We start from the raw sequence: 12997 nt of genomic DNA on the forward strand, positions 1-12997 counted from the left end.
ACAGAAAGAATGGAAAGCCTAGTCAGTAATGGATTCTGTTAATGAATCTAGAAAGACCATGTCCATCAGAAGGTAGATTTAGGAGTGAAGGTAGGTAACAAGAAGCATAAAAATAAAATAGTAACAATAGTTTACATTTTTTGTATGGTTACTGGTGTCTAGAATTATCCAAGAGCTTTACGTGAATTTTCTTGTTGAATCCTTACCACTGTGTGAAGTACAATTACCACCCTATATTATAGCGAAGAAATCTACAGTTGTTATAATTCACCCAAGATCATAAAACCAATAAAGAGACAGGATAAGACTCAAATGCTGGACAATTTCACTCTAGCATCCAGGAAGGGTGATATTAAATGTTTAAGTTATATAATTTACATCTCTTAATCTAATTAACTGCACACCAAGCTTTCTAGTAATATGGATTTTCAGGAGGCTCTCCTGCAAGGAAAGAATGTGCCTTTTGCCAACACAAGGACATTGGTCCACTTGCCAGTTAGTACAGCAGCACTCTGCTTATCCATCAAGCTCCTGTGAACCAGATAAGTCCCTAAGGAAGGAATACACTCTCAGGATACAGACTATATTTCTGGTCCTGCCTGTGAGGCTGAGGACCAGATCCTGGAACGTGGTGACCTCACTAATGCCATGTGGTAAGCCAACAGCTTCAGCTGATAATGCCCTAAACTCCTGTGGACTACAAACCTAAGACAGAGTTCATGGGAAGAACTCTTCCTTAAATTACTGAGTGGTTTTAAACCACCATAGTTCTCACTGGTGAGGTAGTCTGGAGTAGTACTGCAGGGAACAAATCTGTCCTTATTTTTATTATGCCAACTGTTTCGCAGACTCTCATCATATTGCTTTTCCCTCTCAGCTTATTTCTGTCCAGCCTGAAACATCCTATCCTTTTGGTTTGGCTCTCCATTTCTTGGTTTTTGGAGTCAATTCCGTAAAGTAGGACATCTCACAGTTTTCCACAAGGAGAAGAAAACATTTCTATTTGCTCCTTCCTAGTGAATAGCCTCTAGGATCTTGGTCTTCAGAAAGCATGCTCCAAGGCCACTTGGACCCCATTCTTGGCTTCTGATGCCTCAGAGGTCATACAGTTGATAAATATTTTGTTATTTATATTTTTTTATTATTTTTTGAGAGAGAGAGAAAGAGACAGAATGCAAGCAGGGGAGGGGCAGAGAGAGTAGGAGACACAGAGCCTGAAGCCTGCTTTGAGCTGTCAGCACAGAGCCCAATGTGGGGCTTGAACTGATGAACTGAGATCATGACCTGAACCAAAGTCGGACAGTTAACCCACTGAGACACCCAAGTGCCCCAAGGTGTTTTTTTAAGTTCGTGTATTTATTTTGAGAGGGACAGAGACAGCATGAGTGGAGGAGGGATGGGGGGAGTGGGCAGAGAGAGACAGAGAATCCCAAACAGGCTCCATGCTACCAGCACAGACCCTGACAGGGGCTCGAACTCATGAACCATGAGATCATGACCTGAACAGAAACCAAGAGTTGGATGCTTAACTGACTGAGCCACCCAGGCACCCCAGATGGAGGGTTTTTGTTGTTTTTTTTTTTTAATATTTTATTCTTAAATAATCTCTAAACCCAATGTGGGACTTGAATTTACAACCCCAAGATCAAAAAGTCTCCACTAACTGAGACAGCCAGGCACCCTTGATATAGTTGGCATAAACATAGTTGTCTTGGTCGGTTCAGGCTGCTATAACAAAATACCATTGACTGGGTAGGTGACTTATAGACAACAGAAATTTATTGCTCACAGTTCTAGAGACTCAGTAGTCAAGATCAAGGTACCAACATGGTTGCTTTCTGATTAAGGCCCTCTTCTTGGCTCATAGCCATTGCTTTCTGGCTGTGTCCTTAACATGGTAGAAGGGACTAGGGATCTCTGTGAAGCTCTTTTACAAGGCATTTAACCTATTTATAAAGGTTCTACTCTCATGACTTAAGTACCTCCTAAAGGCCCCACCTACTAATACCATCCCATCAAGTATTAGGATTTTTTTTTTTAAGTTTATTTATTCATTTTGAGAGAGAGCGAGCACAAGCAGGGGAGGGGCAGAGAGGTAGGGAGACAGAGGATCCCAAGCAGGCTCCACACTGTCAGCATAGAGCCCAAATCCAGGCTCAAACTCACAAACTGTGAGATCATGACCTGAGCTGAAATCAAGAGTCGGATGCTTAATCAATGGAGCCACTCGGGCATTCCAGCATTAGGATTTCAACATATGGATTTTGAGAGGGACACAAATATTCAGACCATAGCAGCTGTTAATATAACTGTAAATATAGTTGAGTTTTTTTCCATCTAAATACATTGACTTATATTTGCCCATATTAAAGCTTTAGAAGACTTTTTTTTCTTTTTTTCAAAAATATTTGTTTATTTTGAGAGACAGAGCAGGAGACGGGCGGAGAGAGAGGGAGGCACAGAATCAGAAGCAGGCTCTAGGCTCTGAGCTGTCAGCACAGAGCCCAATGCCAGGCCCAAATTCATAAACCATGAGATCATGACCTGAGCCAAAGTGGGCCGCTCAACTGAATGAGGCACCCAGGTGCCCCTTGAAGACATTCTCATAGCTTACTCTTATGGTTTCAGGTAAAGTTGTACAGAAAGTTTATTAGTCAGATTATTAAAGGTACCAGAAAGAAAAAGAAGCTAAGAACTTAAGTGCAAGTCAGTCTTGTTGTTTCTGGTACATAGTTCCTAGATATACCAGGAGGTATTTGGGGTTGAGAGCTGAAGAAACTGCAAGATACAAATATTCTGGAGGTATATGGTAATTTCCCTCTAAGTTTGAGGGTTTTATTTTTGAGTCCTCAGGTGTACATAAAAGACAAATGGGATCATTTGGTTTCTAGTAAAAGGGGTCACATGTAAATTTTCCAAATATTCACATATTTCTAGAATATTAGCTAGTCACATAAATCAAGTACCTGAGATTAGGAACCAGAAAACTTAGGACCTGGTGTTGAGAAACCAAATTATCTCTTTTCTGCATGTCTGCACCCAAGCAGCTGAATGTTGCTGGAAAAACCACATACTGGACCAACTGGTTTAACTTTAAAGTCATGATCACAAACTTCAAATGGGTACCCAATGCTGACAAGGCAGTCCTACTAAGGAAAGCTGTAAGCTTGCTTTTCCTCTCCCCAGCATTTGCATCCATCTTCACCTTCGTTACTTCACAGCAGAAGCATCCTGTTCCTGAGGTCAGTTCTCCGTTCCCTTATATCCTCTCATGGGTTTCATTCCTATGTAAGTCAAGCAAGCCTTCTCTCTCCTGTATCACTCCCAATGGCACATAAACACAATCAAGAACTCTATCATGTTTTAAAACATCTCCTCCCTTGACCCATTACCTTCCATTTATCCCTAAATTTCTTTGCTCCCTTCACAACAAAACTTCTCATCTTGCTTATGTGTGCTATCTCTATTCCCTTGCTTTTCCATTCACTCTTCAAACTCATTCTAGTGATATCTGCATCTGTTGATTTACCAACATGAATCAAGCCAGTCACCATTGATATTCTCCAGTGACTTCCAAGGTGACCAGTCCAACAGCCATGTCTCTGGCCCAAGCTCACCTCTCAGCAGCACTAGGCACAGTTGACCACTCCTCCCTACCCTAAACCTTCTCTGCCCTTGGGTTCCAAACTCAACAGTCTTGTGGATTTCTTTCTTGCCTTCCTGGCTGCTCCCTCTCATTCTCCTTCATTACCCTACCTATTTCTAAATGCTGGAGTGTCTAGGATCTGGCCTTGGAATTTCTCTTCATTCTCCTCTCCAAGTCAGAGGCCATACACTGACAGCCCACATGAATGGTTTAATCAAGCTTATGCATTTTAAAAACATCTGATTTAGTTGCTAACATCTAAATATCTGAAGATTTACATTACAAAAATCTAGATTTCTGATTCCCCCCCCCCTTTTTTTTAATGTTTATTTTTGAGAGACCGAGCTTGAGCAGGTAAGGGGCAGAGAGAGCAGGAGACACAGAATCCAAAACAAGCTCCAGGCTCGGAGCTGCCAGCACAAAAGCCCAATGCGAGGCTAAAACTCACGAACCGCCAAGATCATGACTTGAGCCAAAGTCAGACGCTTATTCGACTGTACCACACAGGCGCCCGTCTGATTTCCTTTTTCAGAAACACCCAGAAAAATCTGTCAATATTGGGCTGGCATCCTCATAATGAAACAATCTGCTGAATAGCGCAGAAGCTGTCTCCTTGATGCTGGGTCTGCTTGTTATCCGTGATATCGAAAGTAAGGGAGTTCAGAATACAGTCCTCAGTCAGTTCCCATCAGTACCAGAGGCTCTCCTCCCTGACCCACCAGAACATCCTCCAGTCTGTGGTAGGTGAACTTCATCATTGCAAGTTGGGTAAAGTCCGCAGGTGCATCCTAGGGAGGGGGAGGGGCGACCGCACTGTGAGGGGCTTAAGGGCGCCACCCACACAGAATTTCACTCTCAAGCAAAGGCAACAAGTGCACGTTTTAAAAATACAGCATTATATAGCGCCGAGTAAGAAAACCCTTTTGGCCAAAGACTGCTATGGTTGTGTAAAAAGCATCAAATTTGGTCTTCTGCTGGCCTTTCCGGCTTAAGGGGCCTGGTGACACCAAGAAGCCCTTGTCCTCTTGCACCCGGTTTTAGGAGGCCCTCTCCTAAGGGCGGAGAGATCCCTTAAAAGCCGCTGGGCAAGGATACCCCTTCCCGCCCTCATTCGTGGATACTGTACGGTTCTGATGAGCTGGGAGTGCATGGGGGCCAGTCCGGCCTCACTCGGTGGCTGGCGGCGGCGGTGGGGCGCTGGGAGAGAGGGGCCGGCCCGGCTAGGGCGGAGATTGGGGCGGGGCCCGGCCCAAGAACCGCCTCAGCCCCAGCGCCTAGCCCCGCGCGCGCTTCCTCCAAACACCCTCTCTCGCACCCCCACCCCCCACCCCCTTTACGTATTCAGGAAGGGAGATTGCGGCTGGGGAACCAGGTCAAGAGAGCCCGGGATCCTGTACCGCCCAGAGGCGGCGGCGGCCTCCGCCCAGGAAGCCCCACCCAGCAGGAGCCCGGACGTAGCGGCGCCCGCAGAGTCCACGCGCGACCGGGCGAGGGCGCGGGAGGGCGCCTGCGGCGTGACGCGACTCGCGGCGCGTCCCGTGACGCCATCGCGCCCGCTTTTGAAAGTTGGCGCCCGGGGCCGCCTCCCATGCTGCCCTGCGCCAACCCCTCCCCTCACCTTTCCTCCCCCGCCCTCCACTCGTCGCCTGGCCGGCCCCCCCACCCGTCCCTTCCCTTATCAGCACCCGCGGCCCCGGCAGCGCCGACGCAGGCGCACTGCACCGCGCCGCCGCCATTTTGTGTCCGAGCCTGTGGAGCGATTAAACCGTGCGCGGAGCTGCTTCTTTGGCGGCAGCTGCGGCGGCGGTAGCCGGTGCGGGTGCGCGGAGCTGTCCGGGGACGCCGGGTGGCCGGAGCGGTGGAGCGGCGGCGGAGCGGGCGCTGCAGGGGGTGTGGCGCGGAGGTAAGGGGGCCCGGGGTGGAGGAGGTTTCGCGGGCCGCCTCTAGGTGTCACGATGGGGCCGCTCCGGTCGGCGCTGGCTGCAGCCCGGCGCCAGCGCCGCCGCCGGGGGGTGTTTGTCTCCCTCTACCGTCCCTGCTGCGGCGCGGCCGCCGCCATTGCCCGTCGCCGCCGCGGCCCGGCCGCCCCCCCCCACACACACACACCCGCCCGCTAGGCCTCCCTCCTGGCGGCGCGCTAGGCCTCTGGCGGCGGCGGCAGCAACAGAGGCCCGCGCGCCGGCGACTCCATTTTCCTTCCTTTGTCTCTGCCCTCGAGGCCGGCTCTTGGCCCGACTGGTTGCCCGGCCGCGGCCCGCCCTCTGCCCTCCGCCCCTCCCGCGGCGGGTGGCCTCAGCCGAGAGGCGATCTCCGCATCCCGGCTCCCGCGCCCGCCTTGCTCGAGGGTCCCGACCCACTGTCGGCGCGCGCGCGCGCGCGCAGCCCGGTGTCCGGGTAGTATGAGTGTCGGGCCCTGGCCGACGCCTCTCTGCCTGCCCCTCCTCCAGCCTGCCCGGTCCCCGGAACCTACCCCGGCCGCTCTGCGAGCGTACCCCTGCCGCTCGGCTGCTCTGCGGTCGCTCCCAGTCCGCGCGCCGCCGCCTCTGGTCTCCGTCTCCGCCGAGTGGCGCAGGCGGCGCTGCTGCGGCTGCGAGCAGAGAGACCCCAGAGCTGCCGAGAGCTCCCTCTGCAAGGCTGGCTGAGCTGCTCGCGCCTCGACGCTGCCTGAGCGGGCGGGGGGACGCGCGCTCGCCGCCCCCGCCGGGCCCGGCTGCGCCCCCAAACTCGCGCCCCAGCTCCTCGCTGGACCTGACTGGTGCGGCCCCACACAGTGGGCGGAAGAGACTCGAGTTCCGCACCGAGTCGTTTTCCTACAGCCAGGGTCGGACTCCTCTTGTAATGATAGCCTGACTTTGTGCGCTAAGAGATCTCAAAGGGATCAAAACTTAATTTCATTCTGATCTCAAGTGACGTGACAAATTCCTGAATTTGGGATTATGGGCTTATTGAATTGGTTTAGGCGACCCTTGAGTTTCCCTCCCGCTTTAAAATGTCCTGACACTGAGTTAGTACAGTATTTAGTACCTGATGCTTTAGGGCTAGGCGAAGGCACTTCTGCCCCGGGATTGTGCAACCTGATCTAAAGCTCCAGTAGGGCAGAATGAATTTATTCTTGACTCCACTGGTAATTTGCCCATACGCTGAAATATGAGGGTTGATGTTGTAATTGAATCCTGGGTCGCTAGCTGCAGTTGGTTTATAAATATCTACGCCTAATGTAACTACTCTTTAGTAGCTGACTTCCTGTAGCCCAGAGTTCAGCGTTAAGTAAACATTCGCATAAGTAGTCTTCAAGCTTGGAGTTTAAATCAAGTAGGAAAGTTAAAAATCTAAGTTCCCTATAGGCGGCAAAAGAAGTTAAACAGGACATGTATATTAAGTTTACTGCCCTCAGCTGTCTTAAATCATTAAAAAGCTTCCTGCTGAATTGTCAGAGTTATCTCTTTTTCCCTTTTCCTCAAGTATTCTAGTACTTTAATATAGTATCGTGCAGCAGCAGTTGATACATTAACTCGGGTTGCTTTGGAGAGAGGGAAATCTTGATTAACTTTTTTTTTAAGACTATGTTAAATTTATGAGGAAATTAAAACAGGCTGGCACTAAACAAAGTTGTTGGGTCTGCTCAACCTGTAGGATTTTGCAGCAATCTGCATCTACAGTAGTCTTTCAACATCCCTTTTTCAAATTCTACATAATGTCCCTTCTCCCCCCTCCTACAGTAAAAGTAAAATTGCACTAACAAATACAGTAGTATTGATGAAGTGCAGGTTTGGTAATAGAACCATGCTTAATTGTTTAATAAATTAGTCTATGCAGGTTTTTTTTTTGCATTTGTGAGATTTTCCACATTGTGGATGGCAGGTGGTCTGTTTTACTTATAAAACTAATCTCTACACAGGTTAAAAATTAAAATCCAGAAGATCTATATTGGGCCAGGAATAAAATTTGTTTTCCCTGGTTAGTGTTATGCTCCACAAACCATGTTTTGTTTCTTCGTTTAGTTCTGCCATATGCAGTCATCAGCCTCTTAGTCTTCCATGTTATTTATGCTCTTTTAGTGGTGTAGACTCCACAGAGTTGCTGTCCTTTGAGATTTCCTATATGCCAGGATTCATACTTTGTTTTTATTGGAAAATGAAATCTACAGAGAATGAATTGAGGATATAAGGTTACCCAAAGGAGCTTATAACTTAAATCAATAAGATGAAGAAGATTACAACAGGAATGTTTGCCCACTTAAGAAAATATTTAAGAGGAATTGTGAAAGTCATCCTTAGGGGTCTACTTAACCAACATAAGAAAATTTAGAAGTTGTAAAAGTCATTCTTAAGACTATTCCAATTCTAAGAGGTTTAAGATACAGCTTTAAAGAACACACAAAAATGAGGAACTTCTTTGGGTGGCTTAGGGAGTTCTTTGGGAGTGCAGGGGCCACCTGCGGCTGACTAGGGCCCCAAGGGAGAGTCCTGTGGCAGAGCCTTTCACAGTGGTGTCTGCTGGCGAAAAGTCCACCTCTAGAAACTGTTTTTTTGCTACTGGCATCAAATTCACTCCCCATCATGTATAGCTTCCATTTCATTTTTTTAAACCAGAGACTTAGTTGATCATCTGTTTACCTTACTGACCTGTCTCAGTCCCGGATGACTTCAGGCTTTTGGCCAAAATTAGGTCCCTCTTCAAACAACTAAAATTTGTCATAATTTAATACTTTGAGAAAGAGCATACAGGTTTGGAAAGAACAATAATGGCAAATAATGCATAACCTTGAAGACCCTGGTTTGCAGTTGGATGTGTGGATTTGGCGTACCATGTTTGTTTTTCTAAACATTAAACTTTCTCTAGTCACCATCTTCAGATCTTCACTGGCAGGTCTGCATTTTCTTAGTGATTAATATTTCAGTGCAAAGATGGGACATTGCTTATAGACTGCTAATGTATGCATTGAGAATAGTGATTTTTCTATACTTGGTGTTCATTTTTAGTTACCTCTAGAATGTTCAGGTATATAAAATCTCCTCCCTTTGAGGCACGCTAGTAACACTATATGGACTCTAATACAAAAGTGTTTCTTGGACTAGATATGCTAATCCTCTTTTCAAGATGTAAATTGCCTCTCAACAGAGAAGACTTTTCTTTAGCTTCTAAGAAAGTATTATATTAGCTTAGTTTTGTGAGCTTTAGTTAATTATGAGATAGATTCCTTTGTAGTTGTACCTTATATGCCAAATTCCTTGGAAACTCCCAAATTTAGCACTTCCATTTCACTTGGAAGTTTCTTTTCTTTTTTTCCTTTGGAAGTAAGTTCCACTCTACTATTACCTAAAGCTTAAAACTTGACAATTCATATATTTGTAATTTGGGGATAAAATTATCAGCTAACAAAAAAAGTATTTCATTGCTGTGCTTCTAGGAATTTCAAAACAGTGAAAGCCCTTCCTTCCTGAAGATAAGGAAAAATACTGTTAAAGGACTATTAATTACTACATCTATAAGAATTAGTTTTTTTGTCAGCTCAAATATATATACGTGTGCCATTATTTCCCTGCAAGGTCATAATGGTTTTTTTGTTTTTTTTTAAGATTTTATTATTTTTTTCAGTAATCTGAAGTTACTATTTTTTCAGTAGTCTGTTGGGTGTAGACTCAACATGGGGCTCAAACCCACAACCCCAAGATCAAGTCTCATGCTTCACCAACTGAGCCAGCTAAGCACCCCATGGTGCTATTTTGATAACCACAGATCTTTAGTCCTTTATATATTTAGCAAATATATAAAGAAATAAGTGTTTTATTACTGGTTTGGTAGAATTTATGGAATGCCTCATTTAGTAATGTGATGTATCAGAACCAGTATATTGTTTGTTTGTTTGTTTGTTTCAACATTTATTTATTTTTGGGACAGAGAGAGACAGAGCATGAATGGGGGAGGGGCAGAGAGAGAGGGAGACACAGAATCAGAAACAGGCTCCAGGCTCTGAGCCATCAGCCCAGAGCCTGACGCGGGGCTCGAACTCACGGACCGCGAGATCGTGACCTGGCTGAAGTCGGACACTTAACCGACTGCGCCACCCAGGCGCCCCAAGTATATTGTTTTTTAACCAATTTTGTCAGCTTTTATCTTGCCCTCAATTTGCTTTTCATATTATATGTGCAGTTGTGTGTATTTGGTGTTCATAAAATGATTTATGTTTCTGCTTTAGAATGGTCACAGATCTGGAGCCAAAGACCAAGATGCACTAGTGGACAGGTTGCTGCCCAGGGGCTTGAGAGCTGGGTTCTGTGTTCTCTCCTGAAACTGACTTTGCAGCCACGGAGAGGTAAATGCTCTTTCCATTTCTTGGTCTTGAAGATGGGAGTAATAAATCCTTTCTGGGGTTGGAGGATTTGCTATATTGTTCTTGGGTATAGAAGATGCAGGACAGTGAATAATTGAGGGCATACATGTTTTATAGTCAGAGTCCTCAGTTTGAAACTCTGCACTGGCATATACTAGCTGGGTGACACTGAGCACGTTACTTAACTTCTCTACTCCTATGGTCCCCATTTGTGAGAGAACAACACCAATTACAGAGGCTAGGCTCTAGGTTGGTGAGAATGTGTATAAAGCATTAAGTACGATTCTGAGCATGTACATAGACCCCAGGAAATAGTTGTTTTTCTGCAGAAGCCCTTGGAACGTATATTTTGGTTATTGACAAATGACGTCAAGAGTCCATGGCCTGTGGCAATTTGAAATTTTGATGAGCAATAGATGGAATCCTATTTTTTTGGAAATGGATCCTAGATAAAAGTTGTCTTAATTAATTTGAATTAGCCTAGTTGATGACCCATTTTTGTATCAGTATTATATACATTATCAGTAACGTTTTGAAACATTTTAAGGGGTCACTTAAAATTTACTGTAGCCTACAATTTCTGCTATAAAATATAATGGACATTATAGGGAACTTGGAACAGGCCTCATAAATATTGACATCTACTAGGCTTTGGAATCTCATAAACAACAAAGTAGGGTTCTGGGTAGGAAAATTATCTCTTCTCAGGCTATTAGAATACACATCCTTCTTGTCCCTTAGAAAATGTGAAAATAATTTAATTGTACTTGTGTAACAGCAAAAGGGAAAGGTGGGGAGTTATAAATGCTGACATTAGATAAGCTTATGTGAATGAATCATCTAAGTGACTACTAAGATTTTTCTTACAAGCTGTGTTGGAGCAAATAGAGAGGAGGAAGGGAACAGGAATGAAAACTCTACTATTCAAATCTGTTTTCCATGAGCAGCTTAGTACATTGATAGGTGGGAAGGACAAGGTCTGTGTGCTAGGATTCTGTCACTCAAGAAATAATTTGTGCCCTGCAGGTTTTTTTAAGGAGTGTTGACACAGAGTACATATTAATGAGCTCCTGAAAAGAAAAACAATACTGATTTAAAAAGCTGTTGAGAAAACTAGCCTTAAGAGTTTGGGGAATGGGGTTGTAGGAACGTGTTGGTCACTTTTAAGTATTATGGCAATTTAATTGTTTAGATCCCTGTTTCTCAAACTGGGATATGAATACCCTTAGGGTACAAAGTGGTATGATTCCGGGGTACTTGAAGCCACAAGATAAGCATGACCCATCTTCTTGGAGCTTCAATTGTGCTCATTGAGGGGGCGGTGAGTTAAGTAATTTGACTGGTAAGTAATTTTTAAATTTTTACATTAAAACAAATACATATTTTAGGATCAGAATGGGAACTCTGTATAGACTGTTGAAGAGAACCCAGGTTTTCAGCAAAGTGGGTCATGAGTCCCTAGGGAATAAGAATCATCCTTTGTATAGGTACTACAGTGGAAACATTTGGGAAGCAATAGTTCTGAGCTATGGAACAGCTCTGTCATCCAGCTCCTTACTTTGTTCCCTGTAGCATCCTATTGTGGAATATAGACATTAAATTGTATTAAATCAGTGCTTGTTTGCTTGCATGCATGTTTCTACAGGTACCCAACATGCACAAGAGCTCTACACCAATTGGTAGACAGTTCTAGATGGCGGACCAAGTCAGAAATACTGTCATTAAGACCATTCCAATGACCTAATTATAATTTAAAAAGAAAAAAATTTTTTTTAAACAATGAACAGACTCAGGTCTGAAACTGTAAAATGGGGTGTTTGATTGGTTCAGTCCATAGAGCACGAGACGCTTGATCTCAGCAGGAACTCTTAATGAGTTCAAGCCCCACATTGGGCATGGAGCCTACTTTGTAAAAGGCCACACATCATTTGGGGTGCCTGGGTGGCTCAGTCAGTTGAGTTTTTGACTCTTGATTTCAGTTCAGGTCATGATCCCAGGGTCATGGGATCAAGCCCCATGTCAGGCTCCACACTGAGTGTGGATTTTGCTTGGGATTCTCTCTGTCTTCTGCCCCTCTCCCCTGCTTACACATGTGCTGTCTCTCAAAAAAAAATTTTTTTTAACTGTAAAATAAATTCTACAAAACAAGATTTTGAAAGCAAATGTCATATTAACTCCAGCATAATTAACAATTTATACTGATTTGTTACCTCCCCATTCAAGTTAAGTATTAAGAGTCTTAATAATATGTCTAAATCTTAAGCTTGTAGACCTTGTGATTCCTAAGACAGTTATTTAGAAGTGTCTATTGTTTTTATTATTACCTATTGTTACTAGTGTATTGCTCTTAATTAATATAAGTGGCACATAAGAAATACATTTTCTATACTGACAATATCTGCTGTTTGAATACAAGTTTTATATTTGAACCTAATTTGTTCTAGATATCATGGAGTGTGAATTTCTCCGAAATGGTTTGAATTGGATTAGCCTGAATATTTGGATGTACTCTAAATATTTGTAGTATTTGTTGAATACTTGTATTCATTGCATTCTTTGAACACTTGCCTTTCTACTTTGTGCCAGGCACTGTTACATACTGGGGATTTGAATCCCCAGGGATTTCTTAAATAAAAAGTTTGTTTTTCTGAGAGTCTTGAGTATAGGGAAGAGATTAAGTGTTGTTTGTGCTCTGATAAAAGTGTGTTCAGGATGCAGAGAGGGTAGTCTGTTACAGGAGTTGGTGAAAGATTTTGAGAAAGGCTTTCTGGAGGAGAGACCTTGATCTAGGTATATCAAGAAATTCAGAAGCAGTATAAATTCGATTTTAATCCCATTAGGGCACCAAGGTTTAGTCACTGCAGCTTAATAGCTATGTAGCCTTGGGCAAGTCCATCAAGTGTGACTTCCTTGTGCCTTCCTTTCCTCATTGGTAAAATGATGTATCTACCTTGTGATAGGCTATGGCAGTTAGATGAAGTATTGTTAGGGGGAAACCCATGTATTTGTAACGGTAA

General features: G+C 44.4%; 1 protein-coding gene and 1 long non-coding RNA gene across 5 annotated transcripts in view; one reads left to right on the forward strand and one right to left on the reverse strand.

The window, feature by feature from the left end:
• Nucleotides 1-2794: 2794 nt before the first annotated feature.
• Nucleotides 2795-6659, reverse strand: LOC122495108. Its single transcript, XR_006300340.1, has 2 exons — nucleotides 6117-6659; nucleotides 2795-4434 (listed from the first exon to the last, which is right to left on the reverse strand). It is a non-coding gene; the product is annotated as an uncharacterized LOC122495108 (long non-coding RNA).
• CTCF (CCCTC-binding factor) overlaps nucleotides 4167-12997 on the forward strand; it is a 49215-nt gene continuing 40384 nt past the window's right edge. For 2 of the 4 annotated variants that reach the window (XM_043600834.1, XM_043600836.1), the window contains exons 1-3: nucleotides 4167-5549; nucleotides 9846-9962; nucleotides 11210-11322. The gene's annotated coding sequence lies outside the window, so the exon portion shown is untranslated. The remainder of the gene's footprint in view (nucleotides 5550-9845; nucleotides 9963-11209; nucleotides 11323-12997) is intronic. The other 2 variants (XM_043600835.1, XM_043600837.1) reach the window with 1 other exon arrangement.

Source organism: Prionailurus bengalensis, chromosome E2, assembly GCF_016509475.1.
Source record: "Prionailurus bengalensis isolate Pbe53 chromosome E2, Fcat_Pben_1.1_paternal_pri, whole genome shotgun sequence".
Classification (NCBI taxonomy): domain Eukaryota; kingdom Metazoa; phylum Chordata; class Mammalia; order Carnivora; family Felidae; genus Prionailurus; species Prionailurus bengalensis.